Source organism: Macrobrachium nipponense, chromosome 46, assembly GCF_015104395.2.
Source record: "Macrobrachium nipponense isolate FS-2020 chromosome 46, ASM1510439v2, whole genome shotgun sequence".
NCBI lineage: Eukaryota > Metazoa > Arthropoda > Malacostraca > Decapoda > Palaemonidae > Macrobrachium > Macrobrachium nipponense.
In genome coordinates, this window is record NC_061106.1 from 30,935,415 (window position 1) to 30,944,192 (window position 8,778).

The following is an 8,778-nucleotide window of genomic DNA, read 5'->3' on the forward strand; positions in this document are numbered from 1 at the left end:
TAGATGTTTTGTTTCATTTTGTTAAAACGAGTGTCATTTGACCTCAAAAATTCCTAATATATACATACATAGTACTATATATGTGTGTGTATATATGTATATGTATATATATGTATATGTATACATATAAATGTATATATACATACCAAAAAAAGCATACAAATGTCTACTTAGGCTTTATAGGGCTAAATGCCTTCACTCACGGTTATATATAAAAGTCAAGTAACAGCAACGACAGGGATTATAATGAAACGGAAAGACGGGCATTTTTCATCACATTTTTTTTTATTTACTTTTTCTCTAACAGGAATACAGTACAATGGTTGAAAAGTGGCTCTAGTATTAAAAGGTACTAAGCAGTAATCTTATCAGTTGAAAACAAAGCCTGTTTTGAAAATCATGTTGAACATCTGCCTTGATCAGTGCTGTATCCTAAGAGCTTCCAACTTCAGCAATTTTGCAGACTTTGTGTCTAAGGCACTTGTCGTGGCAGCAAATGAATCCTGTCTCACAATCGCTGTCATCTTCGCATTTCTGGAAAACAATTCGCATGAATATATAAATTGTCTTATCCAAAGCTAAAATTGAACATCTTTCTGTGTTCCAGTTACCCATAGAAATCAAAACTATATTATTGTATTCATTATATATATATATATATATATATATATATATATATATATATATATATATATATATGCATATATGCTTGTGTATAAATGTAAGTACTGTGTAATTTAAACTAATGTATGTAATATATATATATATATATATATATATATTATATATATATATATATATATATATATATATATATGAGTCTGATCACATCACCGTGATTTATATATATTTATAGACGCATTAAGCTATAAACTACAAATTCCCTTCAGTTGACATATGCGAAAATATATTAATTCTGATGTTAGAGCGAATTAGGTACTAAAGGACATTTGTAGCTTAATATATATATATATATATATATATATATATATATATATATATATATATATACTATATATATATATATAATATATATATATATATATATATTAAATTTCAGATTGTTATAGCATTTCCAAAGTAATCACATCATTACAACGGCATAACAGAGTAAATAAGTTACTTAACAATTAAATGTCACGGCACTTACAAATGGACCGGAACCGCTGTTTGAAGAGGTCTTGGAATTGGGGCACCTTCCTTGTGAAGGACAGGATGCTGTCGTGGGAAACAAGAAATCATCTTTCAAAAGACGCGAATTAATAATATACATTTCAGTGATGAGTTTCATCTTAAATGTCTTAATCCAACAATAGAAATTTTGGAAATTTACGAAAATGACCTCTCTCACAACTCAAAAGCATCAGAGAGAGAGAGAGAGAGAGAGAGAGAGAGAGAGAGAGAGAGAGAGAGAGTGAAATTCACTCATCAACGGAAAGAATTGCTAGTAGAAGACAACTTACGGCGTTCCTCACAACACAATAAACGATCATTTTTGTCTTCACACCAGAAGTTGCTGCATTGCTGTGCAAATGCCACGCCCACCAACACCGCAGTCAAGAGAGCCAAAGTGAAACCTTTCTGTAAAAGAGTCAGAATGTTGCGTGATTCAACATGAGTCCAGTTTCGATCACTAGACTGCCGAAGCAATTTTTGATATAAATGAATCAGTCTGAGATTCTTCCGAAAGACTTTTGCATTTCAGTCTCTATTGAAGGAAAAGCGTTTATGTATCGTCTTCAGTGTACTAATAAGGAATGAAATTGAAAAAGAAACCCACAAAATTACTGTGTATAACGTGTTTACTTATAAATATTTTCATTTTGTTTTTACTCAACACTCGAGTACTTTCAGGTCCTATTTGTGGCCCTTTCTCAAGAGATGTGCTACGGCCTGAAAGTACTCGAGTATTGAGTAAAAATATAATGTAAATATTTAACATTTATAAGTAAACACGTTATGAACTGTAATTGTGTGGGTTTCTTTTTCCGTCTTCAGAAGAAAACTGAAAGAAGTTTTTGTTTCGTTCAAGAAATGAAATCTTATTATCAAACAACTAGTTTCTATTTTGTAAGAAGAATACGTCTTTTATCCTTTAAAGCAAAATAATCCTCTGTTTTTCTAAGAATAATAAGTTTTTTTATCATTTAAAGCAAAATAATCCTTAGGTAATATTACCATCTTGAAGAATGATTTGTATGATTTCCTCCACTGAGAAGCTTCAGACACAAGTACCGTTGTGCAAGAATCTCTGTCCTTTTAATACGAGACGAATGACCTAGAAACCAGTTGCCAATACGCCGAGATTGCATAGATTTCTTGCACTAATCGTCAAGGAGATTAGCAACTACATAGCCTGAGTCATACACAATCTACACACACACACACACACACACACACTCACACACACATTTATATATATATATATATATTTATATATTATATCTATATATATATATATATATGCATATATCAAAAGTATTATTTTAATAAGTTGAATCATTTACTGTGTTCCATAAATTGCAGAAGAAAGTAATTATCGTATGATGTCTTTTTAGAAATTTTTGGTGAATAAGAAATACAGAAGTTGACGTTTGTCCCTTGCTTATATCCGTTGCTATTCAGATCACGTGATTTCAAACATATTACGAATATGCAGCCACAATTCGTAGGCACAATTTGCCCGATTTCTGACCTATGATGTTAAATAAAAAACCGAAATATTAGTTACTGTGTAAATCCCAAAATATTTTCTTCTCTTTCAGAATGAAAATTTTGGATAATAGTGTAGAGCGTAAAAGGTATTTTTATACAGTAATTGGTCATTCGTTCAAGACAGAAGTCACACCAAAATCGAATTCATTAGGACTATGCAAAGCCGAGTCGATATTAACTTTATCTTTCCTTTGATGACTAATTGGTCAGTATCGAGTGTATGTCATAGTATATAAGCCAAGGTTCGAATCCTCGTGGGGGCAGACTGTAAGCAAAAGCCAGTCTTGAAAAGGCGGAAGACGTCTATTTGGAGGACTTTTGACACCTTTACAGGAAGAAAGTGCCTTCTCAAAGGTAGCTTGGCCTCATCCCGTTATTCCAATGTCAACCACTCAATTACTTTTGTAGGAAGCCAATAAATAAATTAGTAGCATTTCCATCTCTCTACACTAAATAAAATCACCAAACAACAAGGAAGCCATTGCAGTTAATGAACAGTATTCTGCTGTCCATTTCCTTGTTAAACAAAACAAAAAACTTAAATACTTTATTAAGCCTCGGGGTTTCCAGTATGTAGAGTTTTGTTGTCTTCGAACAAAGACGTAGGATAAGAGACGTGATTAAAGAGAGTAAGAAGGATATTGGGGCACTTGGCAGTTCCGCATTAAAAGGACATGGTGTTCAGGACCAGGATGAACATTCGTGATTATGTTTGTCGCGGCTAGTTAAGTAGGTCAACGGAGAAGGCAGGATTTCATTGGTTTGGACAACTCTTGGTAAGTGCGAAAAGTTGGACGTATTTCTTTGATGATTATGTGGGCCAAACTGAATTTTAAAGCAGAAATAATTGTGATAGGGGGTCAAATTGTTAGGGCATGGAAGAGTGAATATGCAAGAAACTGACATTTTGTTTTGTTATAATAATTTGACAGCAACAATAGTTGCTTGTAGGTTTTGAGTGCCTGGAATGAATGAGAATAATGGGAGTATTGCAGAAGTGCCAACTGAGAGGAGCTTCAGTGATGAGAAATGTTTCAGTAGAGAAACATTCATCGAACTAATATACTTATCTAGACCAGGCCTGAAGAGCACAAGAAGAGAAAGAAGGGGAATTAAAAGTGCTGGGCTAATCCCCCAGAAATAGTGCAGCTTTTATGTTGGAGAAAACGCTAACGGAAAAAGAGTCCCCTCGACCGGGTCCGATTATGTGGCCCGGGACATTTTGGGCTATTTAAGGAGGAACCCTTCCAGAACACTTTCAGTATATATTGTGATAAAGTGCAGTGAGGGCAAATCTCTCTTGCCAGGAGAGACAACAGGTCTTAGTTCAAGTTAGGCTAGGGAGTATTCATTGATGAACTCTGCCCTTTTTATGTTTTTATCTAGAGCTATTTCTTTCTTGTGATTTGTAGCGTGTGCTTGCATTCATTCACCATAGATTTATACGGCTGCTTCTCTTGTGCTTTCAGCAGAATTGTTGAATGAGGTGATTGAGGAAACCAGAAAAACTAGTTATCAAATTCAATAACAATGATCAGAAAGCGTGAAACACAAGACAAGCAGTTGAAACAATGTGAGGTCGGAGTGTTTCTTGAGAAATTAATTTTCCACACCATAACCACATACAGGGTTAAAATGAAAGACTAACGAGTGACAGATAAGGACATGTTTGGACAGACCCTGTTCTACTTTTTCCTTTTCATTCTTGCATGAAGATATGTCAGCTAACCAATAACTAGAAAACTTATTATAGTATTTATGTTTAATCTATATGAATGTCAAACATCTGGTATTTAGGTATGGCATTACATAAATATAAAAGCTTTTTCCTACGTAGAACTTTCGTTCACTGATAATTCCCAAAGAATAAACCTTCAATATGCTCCACTTGACGAAGCTCCTCCTCTTTCACTCGGCTCATATTCAGCTGCATAGATGAATCAACTACTTTGTTTATTAAGAGTAATTAAAAGACAAGGATGTTTTTGAAGGACTTCACTGCATCATTTAGAGAACCCATGCCGTTACTCGTAAATAGAGCATGAAGTAAAATAGAAGCATTCATGGATTCAAATAACATGTGCTGTATAAATGATAATGAAATCAACCCATATTATTAAAAAAAACTCATTGAGCATTTTCCTCAGTAGACTTAACTCTATGCATCTCAAGTATAGTCGACAGATTAGATTGGAATACAGTTCATGATTTGTACACCAATGATCATTTCCTAGTATTAATTTCCTTGTTACTGAATAATCCTGCAAATCATGTCCCTCACTATAATATGTATATAGCATATTGGGAGCTATATAAAATACACACTAGAAATATCGCACTATTCGAATATTGAAAGGGCCATAATGAAACTAATAAATTTTTTGTTGCTTTCATTAAATGCTGCTGATAAAGTAATACCAAAACCAAAATCTCGTCCTACAAAACACAAAGTTCCACGGTGGTCTGACAGGCTACCAGAATTAATGAAAATAAAACACTCAGTAAGGAGACGATTGAATAGATAATTTAGATTAAAAAAATCAAATAAAATTAATAAAATATTACCAATATTATAAGGAAATTTACAAAAGAATGACTATATTATCACTAGGAGTTGATACAGTAAAACCTCTATACAACAAAATATCAGCAAAATTTAGGAAAGAAGTAATTCAAGGAAGAATATTTCATGGAGTAAATATGTATCAGAACACCCTAATAATACCCGCATGCAAAATAAACATGGGTAAAATTCGGGAAAATAGATGATACCCATGTTGAATCACCTAGGCATGCCATATTATGAGATGGATAAAGAATGTTTGATCCGAAAGAAATAAATTTTAGTAGGAGAAAACTTAGTAAATGTAATTATTACTCATACTTAGCACTACTCACGCTAACAAGGATCAAATAAAAAGTGCACAAATTAAACATGTTTATGTATTTTCAGTTATATGTGGAAACACAAAATAATTGAACAGAAACATAGCCTCTAAATTCAGTACACCAAATAGATTAGAACATGCTAAAATCTACGGTCAAATAGCTCTTTGTTTCACCACCAAAAATTAAAATGAATAGGTTATGTTTTATTACAAATAATGTTTTTTTACTGTTTAACATGCACATTATTTTTACATCTTCAGTTTAATTAATGATTCACAAATATATCAGAAATTGCTTCGGCAGGCTAGTGATACAGGCTATTCAAATTTATTTTATATGATAAACCTTGTGCTGCCAAAGACGTGCAGTTTTTATATTAACATGTGCCGGCCCAGTGTGTTTTTTTAGATTTTCTATAAACTGTGGCTGAATGAGGACATCCACAGGTGATGGCCGAGCATCTATTATATATCTAAATTGCTTTTTTTTGTTGAACTATGGTTGACAGATGGATGTCATGAGTGATGACATTCCTTGAAATGAAAGATTCAGCGTTTGCTTCCCTGGAGACAAAGCAAGCTCTGGAAATGTTGACGCATCATTTTGGGTGGCACGATGTCGAGGGTTGCTGCCTCAAGCAAGACAGGCCACGGTTTGTGTCCGTGCATGAGCGGAAGCAAGGATCTGGTTTTGGGTAGATTCTTATGGGTGTGATAATGAGTTGTATATGACGTCACACATCTGTTCCAGCGCAATGAAGTGGTGACGAATCAGTGACGTCATATCAAGGGGAATGTCTTGTGAGAAAGTTCGTGCTTGTGTACGTAAGATCTGTTCACCTACATAGTGGGAGGGTAAGATAACTAAGACGGAGAAGCACCCAAGTCAGAGAGGCGGCCTTGTTTTGGGAATAGCCGTATATGTTTTGTTTTATTTAGTTAAGTGCAAGTGCTCTCAGCTGGAATGGGTAAGAATACTTTTAAGCCCAAATGTTGCTTTGTCGTTTTGTATCTTAAACCTTTGTTTCAGAGATGTCCTTTTCCCTATAACTTTTTGATTTATGTCATTTTGACTTATTTGCAATTTCTTTATGTGGGGTTCCTTTCCTTTCTTTTTTCTAACAGACGTTTCTGGCAGGTCTGGTAACTTGGAAAACCTGGAAGTCTGGAATTTCCCCAAATGGAGTGGTGTTAATTATAGACAGTTTTATGACTTTTCTATTTGCCTATTTTTTTGAGTGATATCTAATAATTGTAGAGAAAGGGGTGGACGAGTTTGGTCGAATCCCCGGGTTATTTGAGTTTTCTTTTTGAATAACACACACACACACACACACACACACACACACACACACACATATATATATATATATATATATATATATAATATATATATACATATATATATAATTATAAATACTATACTTATATTTGATATATTTGTATGTATATATACATGTATTTATATATATATATATATATCTATATATATATATATATATATAATATATATATAAGTGTATATACATATATATATATATATATATATATATATATATATATATATATATATATCCAGGATTTCGGGGGTGCAAGCACAGCCCCTTGCCCCCTGCTAGCGGGCGCCCATGTTAGTGCCGAATTAGGCTTTCCAGGATTAAATGCTTTCATCTCGTTCTGTATAAAAGTCAAGTAACAGCAACGACAAGGATGATAATGAAACGGAAAGACGTGCATTTTTCATCACATTTTTTTTATTCAATTTTTTTCTAACAGGAATACAGTACAATGGTTCAAAAGTGACTCTAGTGTTAAAAGGAACTGAGCAGTAATCTTATCGGCTGAAAACAAAGCCTGTTTTGAAAATCATGTTGAACATCTGCCTTGATCAGTCCTGTATCCTAAAAGCTTCTAATTTCCGCAATTTTGCAGAATTTCTTTTCAAAACATTCATCAAAGCAGCAAAGGATTCCGCTGCCACAATCGCTGTCATGGTCGCATTCCTGGAAAAGAATTCGTGAGAATATATAAATTGTCTTAATTAACCAAAGCTAAAACTGAACATCTTTGAGTTTCAGTTACCCATGGAAATCAAAGTTATGTTATGTAATTCACTATATATACTCAGGTATATATTTATAAATGCATGTGTTTATGTATGGATGTATATTTATATGTATATATATCTGGATTAAATTACAGTTTGTTACAACATTTCCAAAACAATTACGTCATTACGACGGCATAACGGAGTAAATAAAATGTCACGTCACTTACAAATGGACCGGAAACGCCATCAGGAACATTCATTGAACTGCCACATTTTTCTTGAGAAGGACAGGATGCTGTCGTGGGAGACAAGAAATCATCTTATAAATGACGCATAATAAAGATATACATTTCAATGATGAGTTTCATCTTAAATATCATAGTCCCACGATCCTAATAGAAATTTTGAAAATTCATGGAGAAGACTTCTCTCATAACTCAAAAACATCAGAGAGAGAGAGAGAGAGAGAGAGAGAGAGAGAGTGATACACTCGTCAACGAATTATTAGAAGACAACTTACGGTGTTTCTTACAGCACATTAAACGATCAAATCTGCCTTCACACCAGTAGTTGCTGCATTGTTGTGCAAATGCCACGCCCACCAACACCACAGTCAACAGAGCCAAAGTGAAACCTTTCTGTAGAAAAAAAAACAAAAAAAAAAAAAAGTTTGAGATGCTTCCGAAAGACTTTTGCATTTCAGTCTCTATTGAAGGAAAAGCGCTCAAGTATCGTCCAGTGTACTGACAAGGAATGAAATCTTATTATCAAACAACTAGTTTCTGTTTTTCTAAGCAGAATGGGTTTTTTTATCATTTAAAGCAACAATTAATATTTTGTTAATATTACCATCTTGAAGAATGATTTGGACGATTTCCTCCACTGGGAAGCTTCAGACACAAGTACCGTTCTGCAAGAATCTCTGTCCTTTTAATACGAGACGAATGACCTAGAAACCAGTTGCCAACTACGCCGAGATTGCATAGATTTCTTGCACTAATCGTCTGGGCGATTGGCAACTACGTAGCCTGAATCATAGTGTCTATACACACACACACACACTCATATCTCGATTTTTCTTCACAATTAAAGTTTTTGGTTCCAGCCTAGTAAGGATATATTCTG

General features: G+C 33.9%; 2 long non-coding RNA genes across 2 annotated transcripts; both read right to left on the reverse strand.

Moving 5' to 3' along the window:
* Positions 1–287: 287 nt before the first annotated feature.
* Positions 288–2,233, reverse strand: LOC135214597 (uncharacterized). The gene is made up of 4 exons (XR_010314427.1): positions 2,179–2,233; positions 1,464–1,581; positions 1,151–1,218; positions 288–534 (listed from the first exon to the last, which is right to left on the reverse strand). It is a non-coding gene; the product is annotated as an uncharacterized LOC135214597 (long non-coding RNA).
* A 5,118-nt stretch (positions 2,234–7,351) lies between these two features.
* LOC135214598 (uncharacterized) lies at positions 7,352–8,557 on the reverse strand. Its single transcript, XR_010314428.1, has 4 exons — positions 8,503–8,557; positions 8,174–8,291; positions 7,881–7,948; positions 7,352–7,606 (listed from the first exon to the last, which is right to left on the reverse strand). It is a non-coding gene; the product is annotated as an uncharacterized LOC135214598 (long non-coding RNA).
* Between the last annotated feature and the right edge of the window lie 221 nt (positions 8,558–8,778).